Raw genomic sequence first — 23378 nt, 5'->3', positions numbered from 1 at the left:
GAGCTTTCAATTTATCTCAAGGATCTAGAAAATCGGCAGCAAACAAAACCCAAATCTAGTAGGAGAAGAGAAATCATTAAATCAAAGAAGAAATCAACAGGATTGAATCAAAAAACATTACAAAAAATCAGCCAAATGAGGAGCTGTTTTTTGAAAAAATAAACAAAATTGACACCCCATTGGCCCAACTAACTAAAAAAAGAAAAGACCCAAATCATTAAAATCAGAGATGAAAAAGGAAATGTAACAACAGACACCACAGAAATAAAAAGAATTATCAGAAATTACTACAAGGACTTGTATGCCAGCAAACAGAGAAGTCTATCAGAAATGGATAGATTCCTGGACACATGGAATCTACCGATATTGAGCCAGGAAGACATAGAAAACCTAAACAGACCCATAGCTGAGTCAGAAATTGAAACAGTAATAAAGGCCCTTCCAACAAAGAAAAGCCCAGGGCCAGATGGATTCACTGCTGAGTTCTACCAGACATTTAAAGAAGAACTAACTCCAATTCTTCTCAAACTATTCAGAACAATTGAAAAAGAGATAATCCTCCCAAATTCTTTCTATGAAGCCAGCATCACCTTAATTCCTAGGCTGGAAAAAGAGGCAGCATTGAAAGAGAATTACAGACTAATATCCCTGATGAACATAGATGCAAACGTCCTCAATAAAATTCTGTCCAATAGAATGCAACAACACATCAGAAAGATCATCCACCCAGACCAAGTGGGATTTATCCTTGGTATGCAGGGATGGTTCATTGTTTGCAAAACAATCAATGTGATACACCACATTAACAGAAGAAAAACCATATGATTATCTCAATAGATGCAGAGAAAGCATTTGATAAAATACAACACCCTTTCATGATGAAAACTCTAAGCAAACTGGGTATGGAAGGAACAGTCCTCAATACAATCAAAGCAATTTATGAAAAACCCATGGCCAACATCCTATTGAATGGGGAAAAGTTGGAAGCATTTCCACTGAGATCTGGTACCAGACAGGGATGCCCACTCTCACCATTTCTGTTGAATATAGTTCTGGAAGTTTTAGCCAGAACAATTAGGCTAGAAAAAGAAATTAAAGGGATACAAATTGGGAAGGAAGAACTCAAACTATCCCTCTTTGCAGATGACATGATTCTTTATTTAGGGGACCCAAAGAACTCTACTAAGAGACTATTGGAACTCATAGAAGAGTTTGACAAAGTAGCAGGATATAAAATCAATGCACAAAAATCAACAGCCTTTGTATACACAGGCAATGGCACGGCTGAGGAAGAACTTATAAGATCAATCCCATTCACAATAGCTACAAAAACAATCAAATACCTTGGAATAAACTTAACCAAGGATGTTAAAGGTCTCTACAATGAGAATTACAAAATCTTATAGAAAGAAATAGAAGAGGATACCAAAAAATGGAAAAAGCTTCCATGCTCATGGATTGGAAGAATCAATATCATCAAAATGTCTATTCTCCCAAAGGCAATTTATACATTCAATGCAATACCAACCAAGATACCGAAGACATTCTTCTCAGATCTGGAAAAAATGATGCTGAAATTCATATGGAGACACAGGAGACCTCAAATAGCCAAAGCAATCTTGTACAGCAAAAACAAAGCCAGAGGCTTCACAGTACCAGATTTCAGGACATACTACAGTGCAGTTGTTATCAAAACAGCATGGTACTGGTACAGAAACAAATGGATAGACCAATGGAACAGAATAGAAACACCAGAAATCAATCCAAACATCTACAGCCAACTTATATTTGATTAAGGATCCAAAACCAATCCCTGGAGTAAGGACAGTCTATTCAATAAATGGTTCCAGGAAAATTGGATTTCCACATGCAGAAGCATGAAGCAAGACCCCTACCTTTCTCCTTACACAAAAATTCACTCAACATGGATTAAAGACTTAAATCTACGACCTGAAACCATCAAATTATTAGAGAGCATTGGAGAAACCCTGGAAGATATAGGCACAGGCAAAGACTTCTTGGAAAAGACCCCAGAAGCACAAAATTAACATTTCGGATTGCATCAAATTGAGACGTTTCTCTACTTCAAAAGAAACAGTCAGGAAAGTGAAGAGGCAAGCGACAGAATGGGAAAAAATATTTGCAAACTATGCAACAGATAAAGGGTTGATAACCAGAATCTACAAAGAAATCGAGAAACTCCACAACATCAAAACAAACAACCCACTTAAGAGATGGGTCAAGGACCTTAATAGACATTTTTCCAAAGAGGAAATCCAAATGGCCAGCAGACACATGAAAAAATGTTCAAGATCATCAGCTATCAGGGAAATTGAAATCAAAACCACAATGAGGTTTCACCTCACCCCTGTGAGAATGACTTACATACAGAAATCTACCAACAATGGACGCTGGAGAGGATGTGGGGAAAAAGGGACACTAACCCACTGTTGGTGGGAATGCAAACTGGTTAAGCCACTATGGAAGTCAGTCTGGAGATTCCTCAGAAACCTGGGTATAACTCCTTGGAATTTACCCAAAGGAAATTAAATTGGCAAACAAAAAAGCCATCTGCACGTTAATGTTTATTGCAGCTCAATTCACAATAGCTAAGACCTGCAACCAACCTAAATGCCCATCAACAGCAGACTGGATAAAGAAATTATGGGACATGTACTCTATAGAATACTATACAGCAGTCAAAAACAATGAAATCTGATCATTTGCAACACGATGGAGGAATCTGGAAACCATCATGCTGAGTGAATTAAGCCAGTCCCAAAGGGACAAATATCATATGTTCTCCCTGAGCGGCGACAACTAACTGCATTTATTTTTAGGTGTTTGTGGAGGTACTTGTTGGTTTCTTCCTCTGATGGTTTTATCTTTGAATTATGCCTCTGTAGCTTAGTGGAATATCTTCACTTTCAGTGATCACACTGATGTGTGCTGGGTGAGCTCTTATCTCTGCTCCAGGGTGGTTCGAATATCCAGGTTAACACCCATGTTGTATGTGATATATCTTCTTGTTAACAATTGGGGAGAATGTTCACATCTGTTGGTATGATCATACCCTCACATCCTTTCATTCAAACAGAGCAATGCCTATATGTTAGCCCCAAGTGGATACAACATTTATCTATGCCTCCATATTATTCTTTTTTAAAAATTCACTTGTATGCATTCCATAAATACAACATTAGGAACATAGTAATTCTTCCCACCTTCCTACCCTCCCTCCCACTCTCCCATCCCTCTTCTGCTTCCTTTTCCTGTTCTCTGTCTTATTTTTCACTAAGAACTATTTTCATTGACCTTTATATACAGAGGATTAACTCTATTCTAGGTGAAGGTTTCAATGCTTTGTATGAGACAGAAAAAGAAAATGAAAGAAAGAACTAAAAACAACAACAACAGCAAACTATTCCCTCAATAGTCTAGACAAGGTCTGTTCAAAGTTATTGCATCTCGAAGGTGATTTTGCTTTTTTTCCCCTTCCTTCTTTCCCTTCTTTCTTCCTCCTTCTTTATTTTTAGAAACTTAATTATATTTAAAGAAGAACCCAGGAATGGTACATAGTTTGTGGGCTCTTATACATAACTATAACTTATGAGACATAAAAATATTCTTCACTTATACACTAAAAGGAAGTGATTCTTGAGGACAAGTGTTACAATTAAGTCTCATGATTCAACTATTTGATGATAGAGTTCCTGCATTGGAAGTTAGTGCACAATGACCCTCGTTTATTTAACAATTGACACTCTTGTGTATGATGTCAGTGATCCCTCAAGGCTCTTGACATGAGATGCCTAGACTATGGAACCTTATGGATCCACTAACTCAACAAGGCCATAAAGAAAGTGGAAGTTATCTCCTCCCTTCAGAGAAAAGTACATCCTTTGATGGGCATTTCTTTCCGCTGGGTTCTCACAGAGATCCTCCATGCAGAACATTTTTTTTTGCCATAATTTCTTGGCTTTCCATACCTGAAATGCTCCCCTAGGCTTTTCAGGTAGACCAGAATGCCTTAAGGGCTGATTCTGAGGTCAGAGTGCTACTTAAAGTGATTGTCATTCTATGAGTCAGTTGTGTGGACTGCTTCCCGTGTTAAAGCATTTACTCCTTTTTAATTCTGTCTATTATTATTACCAAACAGTCCTATTTATATGATCACTTTAACACCTGATCCTATCCATATGGTCACTTTACCACTTAATCCTATCTGTGTGATCTCTATAACACTTAAGGTGTTATTTTTATCAGCCAGGTTAAGGGAATTTGGAATCCCACAGCAAGTTATTAAACTGTACTTTTCTTTCCACAGAGATCTTCCATGTAGGATATTTCTTACCACAGAATCTTGGCTTTCCATGCCTGGAATGTTCTAACAGGCATTTCAGCCAAACCAGGAAGCCTTAAGGTTTGATTCTGTCAGAGTGTTATTTATGGTCAATGTCATTCTAGGAATCTGTTGTGTGGACTGCTTCCCATATTGAACTTTCCTTCCTTTTTAATTCTATTGTTATTACCAGGCACTTGATGTTATTTATATGTTCACTTTTACACTTAAACCTATCTATATGTTGACTTTAACATTTAATATGATCATTTTAACAGTTAAGATGGCATTTATACCACCAATTTTTATGGGTTTGGAGTCCCATTTCAAATTTTTAGGCTGTACCCTTAAGGGAAAGTCTGTAAGACTATATGCAGAACTATACTGCTTTACAGTTACAGACTACCTCCTCCCTCTCTTATTCCCCCTCTTGAGTTTAACTGGGATCTTTTTCCAATTGACTTAAAATACATATGATTAACTCTATGTTACATAAAGAGTTCAACACATAGTATGAAGAAGAGAAAAGGAAAAGAAAGAAAGAAAACAGAGAAAAAAGGATATACAAAATATAAAGTATCAAATAAACTGTCCCTCGGCAGTCAGGTCAAGGACTATTCAAGACATTTATTCTAAAAGTGTCAATTCACTTCTATAGCTTTCATTTTAGGAGTGCTATTAATTCTCCCAAATCAGGGAGAACATATGGTATTTTTCTCTTTGGGACTGGGTTATTTCACTAAATATGAGGTTTCATCCTCTTTTACTGCCATGTAGTATTCCATACTGTACATATCCCACAAGTTCTTTTTCCAATCTTTGGCTGATGGGCATTTGGGTTGCTTCCGTGACTTAGTTATTGTGAATTGAGCTTCAGTAATCATGGAGGTGCAGATAGCTTATTTATTTACTGATTTCATTTCCCTTAGGTAAATTCCTGGGAGTGGGATGGCTGGATCACATGGAAGGTCTATATTCAGATTTTTGAGGTATCTCCATACTGACTTCAGTAGTGGCTTTACCAGTTTTCATTCCCACCAAAAGTGGGTAAAGATGCCCTTTTACCCACATCCTCTCCAACATTTGTTGTTTGTTGATTTCTGTATGAGGGCCACTCTAAATGGGGTGAGGTGAAACCTCATTGTGGTTTTGATTTGCATTTCCCTGACAGCTAGAGATCCTGAACATTTTTCATGTGTCTATTGGCTTTTTGGATTTCCTTTTTTGAAAAATGCCTGTTAAAGTCCTTGGCCCATCTCTTAAGTGGGTTGTTTGTTTTGTTACTGTGGAGTTTCTTGATGTCTTTGTAGATTCTGGTTATTAATCCTTTATTGGTTGTGTAGTTTGCAAATAATTTCTCCCATTCTGTTGGTTGCCTCTTCACTTTTCTGTTTCTTGTGCTGCACAAAAACTTCTCAATTTGAGGTAATCCCATTTGTTCATTTTAGCTTTGACTACCTGTGCCTCTGGGGTCTTTTCCAGGAGTGCTTTACCTGTGCCAATATCTTGAAGGGTTTCTCCCATATTCTCTATTAATTTGATGGTGTCAGATCATAGATTTAGATCTTTAATCCATGTTGAGTGGATTTTTGTGTAAGGGGTAAGGTATGGGTCTTGTTTCATACTTCTACATGTGGACATCCAATTTTTCCAGCAGCATTTATTGAAGAGACTGTCCCTGCTCCAGGGGTTGGTTTTAGCTCCTTTGTCAAATATAAGTTGTTTGTAGATGTTTGTATTGATTTCTGGTTGTATTTGTATTCCTTTGATTTCTGTTCCATTAGTCAATCCATTTGTTTTTGTACCAGTACCAGGATTTTTTTTTATTATAACTGCCCTGTAGGATGTCTTGAAGTCTGGCATTGTGATGGCTCTGGCTTTGTATTTGTTGTATAAGATTGTTTAGCTATTTGAGGTCTCCTGTTTCCCCATATGAATTTTAGCATCATTTTTTCTAGATCTCAGAAGAATGTCTTTGGTATTTTGGTTGGTATAGCATTAAATCTGTAAATTGCTTTCAGAAGAATGTACATTTTGATGATATTTATTCCTTCAATCCATGAGTATGGCAGATTTTTCCATTTTTTGTATCTTCTATTCCTTTCTTTAGTGTTTTGTAATTCTCATCATAGAGATCTTTGACATCCTTGATTAAATTTATTTCAAGGTACTTAATTGTTTTTGTGACTATTGTGAATGGGATTGATCTTCCTTGCTTGTATCAGTTTGATTTCTTTTTCTTGCCTAAAGCTTTGGCTAAAACTTCTAGGACTATATTGAATAGCAGTGGTGAGAGCGGGCATCCAGTCTAGTACCTGATTTCAGTGGAAATGTGTCCACCTTTTCCCCATTAAGTATGATACTGACAATGAGTGTCATAAATTGCCTTGATTGTGTTGAGGAATGTTCCTTCTAAACTCAATTTGCTTAGAGTTTTCATCATGAAAGGGTGTTGTATTTTGTCAAATGATTTCTCTGGGTCTATTCAGATAATCATATGGTTTTTGTTCTTCAGTTTGTTAATATGATAAGCACATTGATTGATTTGCAAATATTGATTCATGCCTGCATACCAGGGATAAATCCCACTTTTCCCAGGTGAATGATATTTCCAATGTGTTGTTGAATTTGTTTGGCTAGTATTTTGATGAGGATTTTTGTGTCTATGTTCGTCAGGGGAATGGGTCGGTAGTTCTCTTCCTTTTTATCTTTTTCATGTTCAGGAGTTAAGATGATGCTGGCTTCAAAGAAAGAATTTGGGAGGATTCTCTCCCTTTTGATTGTTTGGAATAGCTTGAGAAGTCATGAACTTAGTTCTTTAAATGTTTGGTAGAATTCAGTGGTAAAGCATCGGTCCTGGGAAGGTCTTTATTACTGATTTGAGTTCTGTCTTGGTTATTGATCTGTTTAGGTTTTCTATGTCTTTCTGGCTCATTCTATTAGGTTGTATTTGTCCAGGAATCTATCCATTTCTCCTAGGTTTCCCAGCTTGTTGGCATGCAGCTCTTTGTAGTAATTTCTGATGATTCTTTTCATTTCTGTGGTGTCTAATTTTATTAATTTGGGTCTTCTTCCTCCTTTTTTAGTTATTTGGGCCAATGGTATGTCAATTTTATTTATTTTTACAAAAAACAACTTTTCATTTTGTTGATCTTTTGTATTGTTTTATTGTTTTTGAGATTGTTAATTTCTTCTCTAATTTTAATTGTTTCTTTTCTCCTACCAGTTTTGGGTTTGGTTTACTGTTGTTTTTCTAGGCCTTTGAGTTGCTTTGATAGCTCATTTATTTGGTGCCTTTCCAATGTCTTGATGTAGACACCAATTTCTATAAACTTTCCTCTTAACACTTCTTTTGCTGTATCCCGTAAGTTTTGATATGTTGTATATCGTCTTCCTTTGTTTCCAGAAATTTTTTGATTTCTCTTTTGATTTCTTCAGTGATTTATTCCTGTTCATTCAGGGGCATTTTCTTCAGTCTCCATGTATTTGCGTATGTTCTAGAGATTTCCAAATTGCTAATTTTCAGCTTCATTCTGTTGCGGTCTGAGAAAATGCATGGTATGATTTTGATTATTTTGAATTTGATGAGATTTGCTTTATGCCCTGCATGTGGTCAATCCTAGAGAAAGTTCCATGCACTGATGAGAAGAATATGTATTCCATGGCTGTAGGATGGAAAGTTCTGTAGATAGTTGTTAAGTCCATTTGGTCTGTAGTGTTGATTAACTCTGCTGTTTCCTTGCAGATTTTTCTGTCTGGTTGTTCTGTTCATTGCTGAAAGTGGAATATTGAAGATCTCCATTACTATTGTATTGGAGTCTATTTCTTCCTTTAAATACATTAACATTTCTTTTAAATAGCCAGATGCTCTGTATTAGGTGCATATATATTCATAGCAGTCACATCTTCTGTTGAGTTGATCCCTTAATCTTCATTTAGTGCCCTTATTTGTTTATTTTAACAGTTTTTATGTTAGTCTGTTTTGTCTGATATTAGGATTGCTACACCAACTCTCTTTTGGTTGATGTTGGCATGGACTATCTTTTTTCATCCTACCACTTTCAGTCTGTGAGTATCATGGTTGGTGAGATGTGTTTGTTGTAGGCAGCAAATAGATGGGTTTTCTTTTTTTTATTTGACAGATAGAATTATACAGTGAGAGAGAGAGAGAGAGGAAGGTCTTCTTTCCATTGGCTAACCCCCCAAATGGCTGCTAAGGCTGGAGCTATGTTGATCTGAAGCCAGAGCCAGGTGCTTCCTACTGGTCTCCCATGTGGGTGCAGGGGCCCAAGCACTTGGACCATCCTCCACTGCTTTCCTGGGCCACAGCAGAGAGCTGGACTGGAAGAGGAGCAGCTGGGACTAGAACCTGGTGCCCAAATGGGATGCCGGTACCACAGGCAGAGGATTAACCAAGTGAGCCATTGCGCTGGCCCTGGGTTTTCTTTTTTAACCTATTAGCCAGTTTGTGTCTTTTAACTGGAGAGTTGAGGCCATTTACATTCAGGGTACTATTGTTAAGTAATGACTTTGCCCTTCCATATTTCTATTAATAGTCCTATTTTTACTTTGGGTTTCCTTTGTACTTTTACTGGGCAATTTTTTTTGCCTTTACCTTCTTTTGTAGTGATGTCCCTGTTTCTGTCTGTAGCACATCATTGAGCATCTTTTGTAGGGATGGGTGTGAAGTGACAGATTCTTATTTTCTGTTTGTTATGGAAGGTCTTTATTTCACTTTCATTCATCAGTAAGAGCTTTGAAGGGTACAGTGTTCTGGGTTAGCTTTTTTCTCTTAAGACTTGGAATATATCTTGCCCTTCTTTCCGAGCTTGTAGGGTTTCTGATAAAGTCCACTGTGAGTCTAATTGGAGTCCTCTGAATGTAATCTGGCATTTCTCTCATACACATTTTAGAATCTTTTCTTTATGTTTTACTGTGGAGAATTTTACTACAATATGTAATGGTGAAGACCTTTTCTGGTTGTGTCTACTGGGAGTTCTTTGTGCTTCCTATACTTGGATGTCCCTTTCCTTCTACAAATTGGGCATGTTTTGTGTTATTATTTCATTAAAAAGGCCTTCTAATCCTTTCTCTCTTTCTATGCCTTCAGGAACTCCTAGGACCTGTATGTTGGGTAATTTGGGTTTTTTTTAGATTTTTTTTTTTTTTGGACAGGCAGAGTGGACAGTGAGAGAGAGAAAGAGAGAGAGAAAGGTCTTCCTTTTTCCGTTGGTTCACCCACCAATGGCTGCTGTGGCCAGCATGCTGTGGCCAGTGCACTGCGCTGATCCGAAGCCAGGAGCCAGGTGCCTCTCCTGGTCTCCCATTAGGGTGCAGGGCCCAAGGACTTGGGCCATCCTCCACTGCACTCCTGGGCCACAGCAGAGAGCTGGACTGGAAGAGTAGCAACTGGGACAGAATCCAGAGCCCTGACCGGGACTAGAACCTGGGGTGCCAGAGCTGCAGGCAGAGGATTAGCCTATTGAGCCACGGTGCTGGCCAATATTGGTTAATTTGATAGTATCTTGTAGATTTCCAACAGTGTTTTTTTAGTTTCTGACTTCTTCATTTTGCAGAGATTTGTCTTCTAGTTCGGATATTCTGTCTTTTGCCTCACATACTCTGTTGTTAAGACTTTCACTGAATTGTTTATGTGATCTATGGAATTCTTCATTTCTCATATTTCTTTCTGATTTCTCTTTTTTTAAATTTTTTTTTGACAGGCTGAGTTAGACAGTGTGAGAGAGAGAGACAGAGAGAAAGGTCTTTCTTCCATTAGTTCATCCCCCAAATGGCTGCTATGGCCGGTGCGCTGTGCTGATCCGAAGCCAAGAGCCAGGTGCTTCCTCCTGGTCTCTCATGTGGGTGCAGGGCCCAAGGACTTGGGCCATCCTCCACTGCCTTCCTAGGCCACAACAAAGACCTGGAGTGGAAGAGGAGCAACCGGGACAGAATCTGGTGCCCCAACTGGGACTAGAACCTGGGGTACCGGCGCCGCAGGCAGAGGATTAGCCTTTTAAGCCAAGGCACCAGCCTCTGATTTCTTTTTAATATCTCAATTTCATGGGAAAATTTTCATTCATATCATGTATAGTTTTTTTTTAATTCTTGAATTTGCTTCTGACTGCTTCATAGTAATTCAATGATTAGTTTTCTGAATTCCGTTTTTTGGCATTTCCTCAATCTCTTCTTTTTTTCCTTTTTTTTTTTTTTTGACAGGCAGAGTGGACAGTGAGAGAGAGAGACAGACAGAAAGGTCTTCCTTCGCCGTTGGTTCACCCTCCAATGGCCGCCGCGGTAGGCGCGCTGCAGCTGGCGCACCGCGCTGATCCGATGGCAGGAGCCAGGTGCTTATCCTGGTCTCCCATGGGGTGCAGGGCCCAAGGATTTGGGCCATCCTCCACTGCACTCCCTGGCCACAGCAGAGAGCTGGCCTGGAAGAGGGGCAACCGGGACAGGATCGGTGCCCCGACCGGGACTAGAACCCGGTGTGCCAGCACCTCAAGGCAGAGGATTAGCCTAGTGAGCCGCGGCACTGGCCTTTTTCCTTCTAATATTGAAATATTTTATTATTGTTCCTTTTGCGGGACTGCTAGTGTCTTCCTTGTTCCAATTTCTTTAATTTTTTTCTTTTTGTTTGGTATTTGTGTTTTTGTTACTTTCTAGTGGCTCTTATATTTGGTCTGTGTGTCTGTGGCTTAGTGGGTTGTCTATACTTTCAGTGAATACCAAGAGGTGTGTGCTAGGTGTGACCAGAGTATTCTGTTCAGTATTCCAGGGAGGTGCAAGAATCCAAGGTATCAAAGATAAGACCCCTGTTGGGCACCAGCTCCTTATTATTTATTTATTTATTTTTCTCTTCCTGCCTCTGCTGTCCCAAAAAGCTCATGAGGAACTTCAAAAATAGTTCATCAAGCTGTTTTATGCAACACTGTGAGTCTGTGGATTCCCCTCTCACCTGGTCTGTCAGGGCCAGTGTCTTCCTCTTTGGTTTGAGCTTTTGTTTTCTGTATTAATATTAAAAATACGCAGTCTGCACAGTCCTCAATACAAGACGGATCCCACTGCAGTCACCTGTTCCAGGCAAGCAGTTGGCTCCAAGCATGTGCAGCCACACACAGTGATTGCCCAGAGACTCAGCTACACCCTGAATCCTCTCATGCAGCCACAGAGTCTCCACAGACTCAGCCACAATTTTCCCACTGCTGCTGGGTGCAGAGTTTCCACTCTTCCTGCCAACATCTCTGGTGCAGAGAGGCAGATGTTCCCTGAGCCAGCTCTACAACATTACTCTGCCACAATGGCTTGGGCCTCAGAGTCTGTGGTATGTTGGGAGGCTGAGGTCTCTTCCCAGTCCTACATGGGTGTCCATCACCCTGTCAATCCTCCCAACCAGACTCAAAATCCGTGGGAACTGTGGACTTTTCCCTCTTCTAGAATCTCTGATCATAAACTTATACAAGAGCCATTGACTGAATGTTTCCCTCTAGGGGCAAATGCTGGCAGTACTTTCTCAGTCAGTTTCTGTGTGCACTCACAAGAGCTTCTGCAGCTGCCTCTTAAACCCAAAATGACAACCGCCCTTTCTCAGCTGGGCACCAGACACCATTGTGGGGAGGATGTGCTGAGAGAAATGTGCCCCTTTTACTTCCACTGGTTCTGTGGGTACCTGCTAGTCTCTATGGCTCCATGCCAGACTCATGCCACACTCTCCTTCAGTGATGTCACCACAGGTTGCTGCAGTCTGGTCTCACCTCTGTCTCCAATCTGCCACTTGCTCTGACCGCTGGAGTTGTGTATTGTGTCCGTGTTTGTGCTGCCTGTTTGCACCATCCACATGGATCCACAGCATTACTCTTCCTTCTGTAGAATTTCCACTGTAATTTTCTCTCTAATTCTCCCCAAGAGTGCACTTCCTAAACTTTTTTTTTAGTGATTTATCCCTGGTCTAGTGCAGTATGTTGTTCCCTATTCCACCATCTTGGATAGTCATAGCTATTTAATTCTTGTCTGACTGCCCCTTGGAGAATAAGTGTCTTAGGAGGAGGGGCCTTTTTTGCATGGTTCATTAGTTTTCAGCATTTAGGACTATTTTCAATTGAGGATATTTATTGAACAAATATTTGTTGAATGAAATGTTTATTGTATAAAGCTAGCTGTGTCAGAGTCAAATGTCTTCCATGGTAAATTAGAAGTTATGACAGTTATGATTTATAAATTATGCCTCTGGTAAAACTGTTAAGTGATAGCTTAGGTATCGACTTCCATTTCATGACTGAGTTGCTTCTGGAATGATTTCTCTGCTTGTAGTCTTTTTATATTTGTCCGCATTGCTCTGAGTTTTCTTCCACACAAATCTGTTCATGTCTCTCTCTTGAGCAGCTTCCTTTTGTGGCTCTGCATGTCTTTTGGTACCAAATCCAGGTCCTGCAGCTTGACTCACAAGATCCCTTGGGGTCTGGCCTCATTTGTCTTTCTGTTCTCATCTTTTCCCATTCACTCTCCGCCCTACACTGGACTACTTGTATTTCCCTGCACAGACTACACTGTTTCATGCCTTTTTTACTTTGCCCCTTTTACCTACTAAGAATTGTTTTTTATCCCCATCACCTACACAAGATTTCCCCCTGTAACTCTTCACTCAGTTTCTGTTTAAACATCCTGTGTTCTCATTGTTTTACTTCTGGCCCATCCTGCTGAAGCTGCCATTGGCGGCTTTCTTATGAACATTTGTCTTGAGATGTGGTAATTTGCATTAGAAAGCCACTATTGGCTCTTGAGTCATAAGTCATGCACACCCTGTCCATCAATAATCATCAGTTGTCTGAACTCTCATGTCTGATGGCTTTTAGTATCTGGGAAAGATGATGGCTCCTGCATGTTCCCATGATCAATTTTTGCTGTGTTAGTATAAGGGACATGTGATAAGAGAAGACTCTGTTGGAAATCCTACCAAATTTTCTAAGTTTTTTCTTAGCCATATGTAAAAAGTGCCTAACCTACTGTGTATTTTAAACATCTTATTTCTGCTCTTAAAATTTTCAAAAGCAAGTGGTAAATTGATATGTAAAATTATGGATATAGTTTCTTTTTTGGCCCTAGGTTAAATAGATTAGGAATTTTTTTTCTTTTTTCCTTCCTTCCTTCCATCCATCCATGTATCTAGAGATTTACTTATTCATTTGAGAAGCAGAGTTACAGAGTGGGAAAGTTGGAGAGAGAGAGCTCCTCCATTTGCTGGTTCATTCCCCAAATGGCAGCAGTTGCCAGGGCTGGGCCAGGAACCAGGAATATCATTAAGGTGTGCCATGTGGGTGACAGGGGCCCAAGTTCTTGGGCCATCCTATACTGCTTTCTTTGGCACATTAACAAAGAGCTGGATCATACATAAATAGAGCAACCAGAATTGGAACTGGTGCTCATATTTGATGTTGGGATTGTAGACAGTTGCTTAACCTGTTGTACCACAACTCTAGCCCCAAGAGTAAGAATTTTTATTGGTAAACTATGACCACTCTTAGGTTCCTGGGTAATATAAATGTGACAAGGATTCTCTAGAATAGCAGGCTTCAATCTGTGTTGATTTCATATATATGTCAGTGAAATAAAAATGAGCACTTATCCTAGTATGTGGATATTAATTTCTTTAAATATCAGTACTTTAATTTAATCTAATGATACATATGTTGTACTACATTCAAGGAATTGTTGTAAGAACTTTACAGGCTTGCAAAATAGGTGCTGTTGTCTGTATTTCACATACAAATAAACTGACTCATAGAGAGATCAAATAAGTTGTCTGGGTTAGTAGTAAGTAGCAGAGCTGGAAAATCTGGCTCCAGGTTAATGCAATTTATCCACTAAACTGCTTTCATAAAAAAATAAAGATCAGGGCAGCATATTACTGTTTATTAGAAAACAAAAAAAAAAAACAGAACTAAAAGAAAGAGAAACTAAACAGTGTTTTAAAATACTGGACTAATTGCAAGAGCTTCGCATTATCAATGGCTAGATTTAAGAAAGGAGGAAATAAGAATGAGATGCTTCATAATTAAGGGTTATGCACATAAATCCCTATTTAAAATTGCTATTTTGATAATTTTGAATCTTTGGAAAAACTTATATTTTTAAAAATCATCAGCAGGCCTGGTGCCGTGGCTCACTTGGCTAATCCTCTGCCTGTGGTGCTGGCACCCCAGGTTCTAGTCCCGGTTGGGGCACCAGGTACTAGTTCCGGTTGCTCCTCTTCCAGTCCAGCTCTCTGCTGTGGCCTGGGAGGGCAGTGGAGGATGGCCAAGTGCTTGGGTCCCTGCACCCGCATGGGAGACCGGGAGGAAGCAGCTGGCTCCTGGCTTTGGATCGGTGCAGCGCTGGCCGTGGCGGCCCTTAGGGGAGTGACCAATGGAAGGAAGACCTTTCTATTTCGCTCACAGTCTATAACTCTCTCTGTCTTTCTCTCTCACTGTCTAACTCTGCCTGTCAAAAAAAAATCTGTAATATTTTAAAACATATTTATTTGAGAGGTAGAGAGAGAGAGAGGGAGCGAGAATGTTCCATACACAGGTACACCCCCCTAATACCTGAAGGCAGGAGCCCAGAATTCCATCCAGATCTCCTATATGGGTGGCATCAGCCCAACTACTTGAACTGTCACTGCTGACTCCCAGGGTGTGCATTAGCAGGATGCTGGAATCACAGAGTTAGAACTAGAATATGACCTCAGGCACTGTAGCATGAGATGAGGATGTCGCAAGCAGATTTATAGCTGCTGGACCAAACACCCACCCCTGGTCAACTAATTGATCTAATAAAGTCATCTTTGTTTTTAATCTCATAATATAGCTGCTGAAGATTTATTTCAGTAGGAGAAATTTTCATGTTGCCATTTTCTTTTTCACTTATATGCATGCATCACTACGGTTATATAAAATATATGATGTCTTTGCAGTGATACTCCAAAGCAATTTATCTTCCTTATGAAGTTTAGCTTAAATAAAACTTAATGTAATATACATATTCTTCTAACAGAGGAGTTGTAAACTGCCACAGGGTGTCACCTGCCCAAATCAGAGATTGAACTCATGAGGGAACTACGTTGTACTGCTCTGTGCCTAGAACATTTGTCCTGCCTTTAGAGCATTTTGTTCATGCAATGAGGTGGGGAGCTCGTGGTACACTTACTGCATAGGGATGCCAATGACAATCGTGTATTAGAGACTTTCATGTTACTTTTGTTTTTAGAAAGTATAGAAATGGAAATTTAATATTTTTCTTTATACATCCTCAGAGGATTGCCCAATGTTCCTCCTGGTGGTCTGCACATCCTTCATTGGATTAGAGAACCTTTGAAAGGCAGCTGAAGAAGTCATCTGAAAATACATCCGTGACTCAGGCAGCAAAGGAGGGCCTGTAAATGCGAAACTCGGTGGAGTTTGTAGCAGACATTTGGTCTACATAGATACTGTTAACATATCTCAATAGTGTGAAAAGTTTAAGTTGAAGTAGCTCTTTCTATTAAGAGTTACTTTCCCTGTTTTTTTGGTTAGCTATTTGCTTTCTGATTATGTTAAATCCGTAATTTCTACTTTCTGGTTAAGACCCAATAGGCACATTGTGGAGTTAACAAAATGGGACATACCCCATTGCTTTTCTCTTTACCCTGCTGGGCCAGTATCTGCTGCTTGATTCCATGCGCTAATGAGCCATAAAATATTATTCTTCTGCTAATTTAACTCAGGGAGGCCACTGGGGATTTGTTTGAAAAGTCAAGAGAGAGCGTGCACTTAGTTTACAAATTAACTCACTGAATGACATACATGATATTTTTCTTTGCAAAAATCTGCCACCAAAAAATCCAACCAACTAAACAACTGAATAAAAACAATTTTAAGATAGTTGTATGCCAATATTTTCAGGTAAGTAATGTTATTTTGTCACAATTTAGACACTTAAATAAGAGATCATGTTTTACATAATAATACAATGTGTTTTTCCTATAACTTGCGTTATCTTTCTAGCTTTTTCCATTCTAGTCCATCTGAGGCAGGAAATCTGACTTTAACAGATTGTCGATGGAATAAGGACATAGACCTCTTTGCCTGAAAGCAGATTCAATACCCCGATGTATTTCTTTGTCAAACCAGCTCAATCCAATGCCCTATATTTTTCCCCAATCCATCCTCTGGATTCTTTTCCAACCAGCAGAGAGGAAGGCCCACCAAGTTTGAAAAGTCCACAAAAAAATCTATGCACATTTGCTCATCTCTGCCCACTGCCCTCCCCTCCAGAACCTTAGCCCCCCCTAATTTATAAAAGACCCAGCCTGCTGGAGGGCTCAGCTTTCAGCCTCACTGGTTTTTTTGTGCATGACAACAGATGGCTGCCTCTGTGAATTTATTTCCCTTGAATAAATTTGTTTCGGCTCTGAGTTCATATCCTGTCTCCTCTCCACTCTCCCCTCTCTTTCCTTACTGTTGTTTATCATTTTCTTGACTAAAGACTTTATGTTATCTTTTTTAGCTGCTAAATTAAGTTCAAGTAGTTACTAATCTTTAATTATCCAAATACAAACATGTTTGTTTATATGTTTGGGTGATTCAGAAGGAAAGTGTCAAAACTTTTCTCCCATCTGTAGGTTGTCTCTTCAGTCTATTCATTGTTTTCTTTGCTATGTAGAAACTCCTTAATTTGATTTAATCCTATTCATTTTTACTTTTGTTACCTATCTTTTGGGGTCTTATGCAAATCATCACCTACATCAATATCTTGAAGTGTCTCCCTGTATTTTCTCAAAGTCATTTCACATGAGGTAGGCATCTAATTCCATTCTTCTGAATTTTTATGTCCATTTTTGCCAGCATGATTTATTGAAAAAAAAACTATCCTTTTTCTGATGTATGTTCTTGGTATTTTTGTCAAAAATATGTTGAGAGTATATAGGTGGATTAATTCTGGGGCTCTCTATTCTATCACATTAATCCATTAGTTTTTATGTTCTTAATCCTTAATTACTTCATAATTAATTAACAGCTTTGTAGTACACTTTGAAATCAGTTATTGTGGTACCTTTAGCTTGAGTTTCTATTTAATTTTTTTCTTAGGATGGCTTTGATTATTCTGGATCTTTTATGGCTCAAACTAATTCTGTAAATAATGTTAGTGGTATTTTGATAGGTATTGCATTGATTCTATTATTAATTTACCTAGTGTGAACATTTTAATGATATCACTTCTTCCACATCATGGATAAGTAATATCTTTCCATTTCTTGTGTCCTTGATGATTTTTTTCCTCAGTGTTTTATAATTTTCATTATAGAGTTCACTGATTAAATTATTCCTAATGAAAATATATTGAAGCAATTGAAAATGGAATTTCTTTCCTGATTTCTCTTTCAGCAAGACCATTATTGGTATAAAATGTTCTGTTGTTGCATATTGATTTTTTTTTATTTGACAAATAGAGTTAGACAGTGAGACAGAGAGAAAGGTCTTCTTTCCATTGGTTCACCCCAAATGTCCGCTACGGTTCAAGCTATGCCGATCTAAAGCCAGGAGCCAGGTGCCTCCTCCTGGTCTCCCACGCAGGTGCAGGAGCCAAGGACTTGGGCCATCCTCCACTGCCCTCCTGGGTCACAACAGAGAGCTGGACTGGAAGAGGAGCAACCGGGACTAGAACCAGTGCCCATATGGGATTTTAAGATTAATTTATTTTTTGAGAGGCAGAGATAAGACAGAGAAAGGGAGAGACAGAAAGAGAGATCTTCTGCCTGCTGGTTCACTCCCCAAATGGTTGCAATGGTTGGAGCTGGGCAGATACAAAGCCAGGAGTCAGAAGCTTCTTCTGGGTCTTCCACAAAGTTTCAGGGGCCCAAGGACTTGGGCCATTTTCTGCTACTTTCCTAGGTACATTAGTAGAGAGTTGGGTTGGAAGTGGAGCAGCTGGGACTCAAATTGGTACCCATATGAGATGCTGGCATTACAGGCCAAACCAGGGCTTTAACCCAGTGTGCCATATTGCCAGTCCTGATAATGTGGCTTTTTTCATTTATTTTATTTAAGAAATGCAAGCTTCATGCATTTCATATATACAAATTTAGGAACATGACATTACCTACCCTATTTCCCTTCCATCTATATTGCCGTTGAGTTCTCAACAATGTTGCACTGGGTTTGTTTCTGAGAGGAGCAGCGTGGTGGGGGCAAGAGGTGTGGAGTCAACACACAGACCCCGGGAGTCGGGTAAAAGCAGGCTTGAGGTGAGCAGCCTGCAGACTCGTTTATTACAGTTAGTACAACAGCTTATATAGCCAAGACCAGCCAGTCCGGTCAAGGGGCGGTCTATGCCCCAACCAATCACAACCTGTTGCCAGGCAGTTTCCAAAACCATCCAATCACAGCCTGTTGCCAGTCAGGCTCTTGTTGCCAGGCAGTTTCTGAAACCATCCAATCATGGCCTGCAATCAGTCAGGCTCTGTTGTCATGTGGTTTCCTCTGTTGTCATGTGGTTTCTGAAGCCATCCAATCACGGCCTGTTGCCAGGCAGTTTCTGTTGTCAGCGGCCATCTTAGCATGACCTTTTCACCTCAGTGGCCATCTTGGCATGAAGTTTTCACCTCAGCAGCCATCTTGATATGACCTTTTCACCTCATTCCACCACACATCTATACTCCCAATTTTCTTCCTCCTCCCTCTCCCCTTCCAATTCTTATTTTTCACAAAGATCTATTTTCAATTAGCTTTATACTCCTAAGATAAACCCTACAGTAAGTAGAGGGATCAACATATAGTATGAAAAAAATTTGGAAAAAAACAAAAAACAAACAAAAAGCATTGTTCCTCAGCAGTCAAGAAAAGGGCTGTTCAAAATCATTGCATCAAAATAGTGTCATTGTACTCCTATAGATTACCTTTTAGTTACTTTATTAATTAGCACATATCAGAGAGAACATATGGTATTTTTTGGGGGGACTGGATTATTTCACTAAGTATAATGTTTTCCAGTTGCATTCATTTTGTTGCAAATGACAGGATTTCATTTTTGTTTACCACGGTAAATAATTCCATAGTGTATATATATCATAATTTCCTTATGCAGTCTTCAGTTGATGGTCATCTGGGTTAATTCCATATCTCAACTATTGTAAATTGAACTGCAATGAACATGGGGGTACAGATAACTGTTTCAGATGCTGATTTCATTTCCTTTGTGTAAATTCCCAGGAGTGGGATGACTGGGTCATAAGGGAGCTCTACATTGAGCTCTCTGAGGTATCTCCATATTGTCTTCTGAAGTGGCTCTGCCATTTTACATTCCCATGAACAGTGGATTAAGGTACCCTTAACCCACACTCACCAGCATTCATTATTTGTTTATTTCTGTATGAGAGTCATTTTCTGTGTTTCTTTTGCAGTGCAGAACTTCTTAATTTGATGTAATCTCATTTGTCAAATTTGGCTTTGATTGCCTGTGCTTCTGGGGTCTTTTCCAAGTAGGCTTTGCCTATGCCAGTGTCTTGTAGGGGTTCCCCAATGTTCTATAGTTATTTGATGGTATCAGATTGTAGTTTGGGTCTTTGATCCATTTTGAATGGATTTTTTGTGTAAGGTGTAAGGTAGGGGTCTAATTTCATACTTCTTTATGCAGAGATCCAGTTTTCTCAGCACCATTTATTGAAGAGACTTTCTGCACTCCAGGATTGATTTTAGCTCCTTTATCAAAAATAAGTTGGTTGCAGATGTGTGGATTGATGACTGGAGTTTCTATTTTGTTCCACTGGTCTATCCATGTGTTTTTGTGACAGTACCAGGCTGTTTTGATAATAATGGCCCTGTATGCAGTATGTCTTGAAATCAGGTGATGCAATGCCTCTGGCTTTGTTTTTGTTTTGTAAGATTGCTTTAGCTGTTCTGTATCTCTTTTGATTCCATATGGATTCTAGCATCATTTTTTCTAAATTTGAGAAGAATGTTATTGGTGTTTTGATTGGGATTGCATTGAATCTATTGATTGCTTTTCATAGTATGGACTTTTTGATGATATTGATTCTTCCAAGCTATGAACATAGAAGCTTTTTCCACTTTATATGTCTTCTTTTCTTTTTTTCTTTAGTGTTTTTTTTTTTTAATTTTCATTGTAGAGATCTTTGACATCCTTGGTTAATTTGTTGCAAGGTATTTAATTTTTTGAATTGATTTTAGAAGTCCTTTCTCAGCCATGGAATTGTCCATGTATACAAAGGCTATTGATTTTTGTGTTTTGGTTTTATATCCTGCTTCTTTACCAAACTCTTTTATGAGTTCAAGTAGTCTCTTAGTAGCTCAATGGAGTCTTTTGCATCCCCTATATAGAATCATGTCATATGCAAATAGGGATAGTTTGAGTTCTTCCTTTCCAATTTGTATCCCTTTGGTTTATTTTTCTTGCCTAATGGCTCAGTCTAAAACTTCCAGGACTGCATTGAATAGCAATGGTGAAAGTGGGCATCCTTGTCTGGTCCTGGAACTTAGTGAGAATGCCTCCAATTTTTCCCCATTGAGTAATTGGCTGTGGGTTTATCATTCGTTGCCTTGATTATTTCGAAAAATATTCCTCTATATCAAATTTGCTTAAGGTTTTCATCATGAAAGTATGTTGTATTTTATCAAATGTTTTTTCTGCACCTGTTGAGATAGCCATATGGTATTTGTTCTTCAGTTTGTCAATGTGATGTATTACATTTGTTGATTTGCAGATGTTGAACCATCTGATAATATGTTTTTTATTGTTCAGTCAGTTGATGGTTTATGATGTTTATTGAGTTGTGAATGTTGAATCACACTTGTATGCCAAAGCTAACTCCCAGCTGATCACTGTGTACTATCCACTTGATGTGTAGATTCAGTTTACTAATATTCTGTTGAATTTTTTTTGCATTTATGTTCATCAAGTGTAATGGTCTGTAGTTTTATTTTTGTGTTTTGTCTTTGTTTGGTTTTGGAATTAATAATTTGACCCCATAAAGAGGTTGTAGAAAGTTCTATCCTCTTCAGTATTTTAGGATAGTTTGAAGAGTATTGGATTTAGTTCCTCTTTAAATATTTTTATAATTAAGGTGTAAAGCCATCAGATCCCAGAGCTTTCATTGATGCAGATTTTAATTACTGCCTCATTCTTGTTACTTGTTAAGGACCTGTTAGATTTTTCTGTATCTTTTTGATTTAATCTTGGTAGATTGTTACTTATATTTATACATTTCTTAAGGTTTTCCAATCAGTTATAGTTAGTTGTTCACATGAATTTCTTACAATCATTTTAATTTCTGTAGCATCAGTGATAATGTCTCCTTTTTCATATTTTATATATATTTTAATTTTTTATTAGTATAAAGAGAACAGTTTTCATAGGTAAAGTCTAAGAGATAATCATATTTCCCTTTCTCTCCTTTTCCCTCTCCAGTCTTCCTTCCAATTTTGTTCTTTTTTCTTTAATTTTTGCAAAACATAATTTCAATCCCCTTTGCACCACTAACCATAATATTTAACAACTTAATAGTAGAAACACTACAGTTCCACAGGAGTATAAACAAGGGTTAAAAACAACAATCAAAACACAAGACATCTGTTTCATTCTAATGCATTTTTTTTTTGTGTTCTGTATTAACTACCAGATATCATAGAAAACATATCATATTTATCTTTTTGGGACTGGCTTATTTCACTAAGCATAATGGTTTCCAGTTGCATCCATGTTTTTGCAAAAGACAAGATTTCATTTTTATGGCTGAGTACTATTCACTGTGCATATGTACCATAATTTCTTTTTTTAAAAGATTTATTTATGTATTTGAGAGGGAGAGAGAGAGAGAGAAAGAGAGAGAGAGAGTGAGAGAGAAAGAGAGAGAGATCTTCCTTCTGCTGGATCATTCCCCAAATTGCTGTATTGCCTGGGGCTGAGCTAGGCTGAAGCAAGGAGCCAGGAGCTTCTTCTGGATCTGTGGGAACAGGGGCCCAAGGAATTGGACCATTTTCCTCAATCTTCCCAGGCACATTAGCAGGGAGCTTGATCAGATGCGCTGGGACTTGACCCAGCACCCATGTGGGATGTTAGCATTACAGGCAATAGCTTTACCTGCTATTCCACAACACTGGCCCCACATTGTCTTTATCAGGTCATCAGTAGATGTACATCTGAGTTCATTCCATATCTTAGCTATTTTGAATTGAGCTGCAATAAGCATGGGGGCACAGATAACTTTCAAATGTTGATTTCATTTTGTCTGGGTAAATTCCCAGAAGTGGGATGGCTGGGTCATATAGTAGATCTATTTTCAGATTTCTGAGGAATCTCCATAGTGACTTACATAATGGTGTACTAGTTTGTATTCCTACCAAGAGTGGATTAGGGTATATTTCCTCCTATCCTTGCCGGCATTTATTATTTTTTGATCTTTGCATGATAGCCATTGTAACTGGGGTGAGATGAATTTCAACATTTTTTTTTTTTTAGATCTGGGAAGAATGTCCTTGGTGTTTTGATTGGGATCTGTAAAATTACTTTTGGTAATATGGACATTTTGATGATATTATTTCTTACAATCCATGAACATGGAAGATTTTTCCATTTTTGTCTCTTCTACTTTTTTCTTAATTTTTTTTGCAATTTTCATTTTGGAGATTTTTCATATCCTTGGTTAAATTTATTCCAAGGTATTTAAATTTTTGGTATCTATTATGAATAGTTCTGACCTTACAAGTTCTTTCTTAGTCATGGCATTGATTGTGTATTCAAAGGCTATTTATTTTTTTGTGTTGATTTACCAAACTCTCCTATGAATTTCAATCCTGCAAATAGGGATAATTTGACTTCCTCCTTTCTATTCATTTGGTTTCTTTCTTTTACCTAACAGCCCTGGCTAAAACTTCCAGATCTATATAGAATCATATCAACCTCAAAAAGGGATAGTTTTATTTCTTCTTTTCAATTTGTATCCATTTGATTACTTTTCCTTGCCTAATGGCTCTGGATAAAACTTCCAGAAGAACACTGAATAGCAATG

Source organism: Lepus europaeus, chromosome 3 (assembly GCF_033115175.1).
Source record: "Lepus europaeus isolate LE1 chromosome 3, mLepTim1.pri, whole genome shotgun sequence".
Taxonomy (NCBI): domain Eukaryota; kingdom Metazoa; phylum Chordata; class Mammalia; order Lagomorpha; family Leporidae; genus Lepus; species Lepus europaeus.
This window is presented reverse-complemented; position numbering follows the sequence as displayed.